General features: G+C 51.0%; 1 protein-coding gene across 1 annotated transcript in view; it reads left to right on the plus strand.

The window, feature by feature from the left end:
• Positions 1-3,959: 3,959 nt before the first annotated feature.
• PRKAR1A (protein kinase, cAMP-dependent, regulatory, type I, alpha) overlaps positions 3,960-4,475 on the plus strand; it is an 18,369-nt gene continuing 17,853 nt past the window's right edge. The window contains exon 1 of the mRNA XM_004693459.2: positions 3,960-4,080. The gene's annotated coding sequence lies outside the window, so the exon portion shown is untranslated. The remainder of the gene's footprint in view (positions 4,081-4,475) is intronic.

Consider the following 4,475-nt stretch of genomic DNA (forward strand, 5'->3'; position numbering starts at 1 on the left):
AAATCTTAAAAAAAAAAAAACAACAAAAGCACCTGCAAAAGGGAGTGTCACCAGAGGAAGAATATTTAGAAGAGACTCTTACAGTCTCCGGCCTGACTTGATTCACTCTGGTGATGACTAATTGGCTGGTCATAGCACCCCGTTTTTGTTCAACCACTTGTCTGGATTGTAAGGTACTTTTTCAGCTGAGACTAACCTTGAAATTGAGGGATGATTGAGCTAAGCAGATTACCCTTCCTAAGGCGGGCCTCACCCTATCAGTTAAAGGTCGAGAGAAAAGACTGAGTTCTGTCTTTACCAAGTCACCCTGCTTCTCTCCTGCCGCACGCCCTGCAGATTTTGGACTTTGCAGCTCTCACAATCACGGGCACAGACTGATTCCTTAAAATAAATCTTTCTATATAAATACACATTCTATTGCTTCTATTTCTCTGGGGAATCTGACTAATCGCCTCTATTGCTTGTTGAACGTTGTGGATTGAAATATGCTACTTTGGATGGGCATTATTTTTTTTTGTTATATTCTTTTTTTAAAACAAAAAAGTATATTTACACAACATTGTACACATTTTTTCCCCAACCCAAATGGAAACCCCCCCGGGTTCCCAACAACAAAGCAACCATGTGCCATCACCATAATCCCGTGCATTTCCCTCCCCCCTACCCTGTTGTATGGGCATTATTTTTAATTTGGAAAACTTTTTAGTATTAAACCCAAAGCTTGCCACTTGTCTAATTTCATGGTTAACAGTTCGGTGAATGTGTGAGATAAACACCCTTCCTTGGTGTAGGTAGGGAGACAACTAGAGAAAGGCTGGGTTTGGGTGCTTGTGGGAATGGGGCTGTGGTGGGACCACATCCTTGTTTCTGCAAGAGATATCGAAACCACTAGTAGGTGGTGATGACCTGGAAAGTTCTCCTTGGAAATCTGAAATGTTTGGATCTAACCATAGCCAATGAAAACTTTAGGTAGCAGAAACATGAAGTAATGGGCCAGGAACTTAGTCTCCTTTTATGGTCCGGCTCTCTTAGTTCTACTTCCTGCATGGGCCAGTGATATCACTATGTTAATTTTCCTTTAAAACGGTCAGTTCATGGGGCCTCTCTTGTGGTGCAAAGGATTAAGTATCAGCCCTATGAAGCTATCACCAGTCACTGAATTTGATCCTGGCCAGGGAGTGACCCACATGACCCAGCAGACCTCTCCTGTCTCGCCCGCTGCTGCTCTCAGCAGCGGATTTTGTTGATCTGCCTGTTCTGCTCCCCACTCTGTCTCTGATGAATCCTCGCAGCGCCCCCGCCCCCACCTCTAGTATTTTATGCATAAATACTTTTTAACAAAACCTTAAAATGGTTTATTCGTATTTCCTAGATACTGTAACAACAAGGAAGGAATTTTGTTCTAAAGAGAAAAATTGACTTACCCAGCTACTCTGGCTGAGCTTTTCAAGGACATAGGCTGTCAGGCTTTTCAAGATAAGGCTGGCAGGCCTTGGCCTCAAGGGCAGGCCTCTGGAGAAAGGGAAATTACACTAAACATCCTCGCAACCATTGTCATTTTAGAAGTATCATTTATAAGTGTGATTCTCACCTGGGCACCAAACACTGAATGTCTTCACACCCCTGGGAAACCACTATGGGCTGTTCAGTTTTTGGGCAGCTGTGTCAGTGACCCCTCTCTAGGTTCAATCACTTACTGTTTGGCCCTCCCCCGCCCCTCCTTTGTCTTTTAAAGCCCCAGCATAGGAGTTAGCAGCTAGAACAAGGCTGGGTAGCACCGATCCTGGAGACAGCTGGAGGCTGGACCCACACGGAGCAGGGACATACGCTGGGCGTATGTCCAGCTGCCCCTCCCAACCTTTGGTTTAATGCCACCAGCTCGCTTATTTCCTTGTTCTTAAGGCTGTGGCGATGGGACACGGTGCGTCTCAGTCTTAACCTTGTAGTCTGGGTAGCACTGGAGGAAGGGAGGAGAAATGGGGTGCAAGCTGACATGCATTTACTGTATACATGTAAGGACACACCTTGCCCGGCACCTTCTATTTGTACTTGCTGCCCAGGAGCGTGCTAAGAACACTGCCAGGTGGTATGGCCTTGGGCAAGTCACTTCTCCACACACCTTGTTTTCCTTCTGTAGCAAAATAGTACCCATGCCATAGAATGGCGAGAATACACGAACTAGTGCTCATAATGAATTTAGAACAGGCCTGCTCTGGAGTGACATACCTGTTTGCAGTGATTAACGTTCCAAGTTCATTTTAACACAGTCCTGCTTATGCTTTGACCATTGAGGAAACTGAGGCGCATGGAGATTAAGTTAATTACCGGAGATGGATGAGCCTAAAACCAAATTCAGATTTATCCGAGGGCATGTTTTCCTCTCACAACATGACGGGACCTGCTCAGTGCTATCGGATTGCCTCTCCTCTTGCCGGCTTAGGGTTCAGTTTATTAGCTCTGCTTTGTACTGACAAGGGTGAAATCCTATATGACGGAAGGCTCTGTCTTTAATCCCCATTCCACCCATCCCTGGCCAAAGGGCAAACGGTATTTGGGGGTTTGGTGGGAGGTGAAACTTCCGCCCTGTAGTCCAGGCTGCCATTCTAATTGGCTCCTTGATTTGCTTGTGGTCTGCTGGAATAAAGGAACAAGACTGTGATAGCCTGTGGACTTGGGGGAGCAGGTGGTATCACACTGCAGTGATGTGCAGCAGAAATAGAACATGAGCCCCATGTGATTAAACACTTCAGCAGTTGTATTTGTTTTAAAGATTTTATTTTTGTATTATTGCAAAGGAGAATTGGGGTGTAAGCCCAATTGGGGGTGAGAGGACTCACCGGAGACAGATTGGGGAGCAGAACAGGTGGATGTACTGAAATCCATTGCTGAGGGGAGCAGCGAGGAGACAGAGGAGGTCTGCTGCATCCTGCGGGTCAGCTCCCTGGCCGAGGGATGGAACTCAGAGGCCTGCAACCCTGATAGAGCTGAGAGAACCCCTAGGCATCAGGGAGGCCCTAGTAGTTATATTTAAGAGACAAAGGTGAATTTTCAAATAATATTTAAGTAATTGACCCCCACTAGTATCATTTCACTCTGGAACCAGTCTAGAGATAATTGAGATGTCCGACATATTCTTTCCCTAGTGTATTAAATCCGTTGTATTTTGCACATGTGGCTCTAGAACTACATACCGCGTAGTGCAGCAGCTACTATCATGGAAGGATCTCTATTTATTAAGAGACTATATGGTTGAAACTGTCGCCTGCATTCCAGAACTCCCCTCACAGGTAGATACTCTAAAAAAAAAAAAAAAAAAATTCCAGATCTCCCGTCACAGGTAGATGCTCTAAAAAAAAAAAAAAAAAAAAAAAAAGGCTGAAGGAGTACAGAAGTAGACTCTCCAGCCTGCCTGTCCCCATCATCCCCATTATTGGCTTCTGCAAGTCGTGAAGAGCCTTGTGCCTATCTGCACGCATCACACTTCTCAGGAGACCCGTTCAGGTGTGATGGTGGGGGCATTCCAGGTGCTGGAAAGACTCAGGCCTCTCTTGGACCCAGCGAAATCAGTGCCAGTGTCTTGTGCCACAGAGATGGTGAGGCCTGCACCGACGACCTCAGCACCCGGCGCGGGAGGAGAGCAGCCCGACGCGCCCAGCAGACTCTTGGCAGGGCTCAGATTTCCTGGACCGGAGGCTCACGAGGCCCAGGCGGGGCACAGGATGCGCGGCCCAGCGTTCTCCTCCCAGGCTTCCGCCGGCCCCGGGCCTCGCGGCGCAGCTGCGGCAGATCCGCCGGGGCTGGACACGGAGGAATCTCCCCGCCCCGGCCCCGTCCTCCTCCTGCAGGGGCCATGGGGCGGAGTCGCCCACCTGTCATCCAAGACGCCCCACGTGGGTCGACTCGGGCTGGGGGTGGGGGTTCGAGGGAGGGAGAAAAGGCCGAGGCGGCGGGGGAGGCCGGGGTGAGAAAGGGGAGGAGAGAGGCGCGGACGCGAGAAGGCGCTCCCGACAGCGGCGCGGAGAGGGAGCGGCGAGCCGAAGGCGGGGGACCAGGAGCCGGCAGGCGTCCATCGCGGAGCAGGTGAGGCTGGCCGGGCAGGTGAACCGGCGGAAGCGCGGGGCTGGAGAGACGGGGTGAGGGAGAAGATCCCGAAGTGAAGACCGGGCTGCGGATGAGGGACGCGAGGTGGAAAGAAAAGCCGAGGAGAGCGACTCTAGCGTGCGGACCCGCCCAGGTCCCAGCTAAAGGGGCGCAGGAGCAACCGAGGCCACTGCGCCTTTAAGGTTGCCCAGACGACGGCTCTGGCCAGAGCGAGGCGCATTGACGTCAGCAGCCGAGCGCGGATTGGCTGCTGCCGGGTCGTTTCCGGTGGAGCCGCCGCGGAGCCGCTATCGCGGAGTGGACCCGGGCTGGGTGGGAACCGCTGAGGGAGCTCCGCAGGTCGCCGCCTCGCACCGCCAGTCCCGTGCCCGCCG

This window comes from Condylura cristata, unplaced genomic scaffold (assembly GCF_000260355.1).
Source record: "Condylura cristata isolate star-nosed mole 26May11 unplaced genomic scaffold, ConCri1.0 scaffold00038, whole genome shotgun sequence".
NCBI classification, from domain to species: Eukaryota; Metazoa; Chordata; class Mammalia; order Eulipotyphla; family Talpidae; genus Condylura; species Condylura cristata.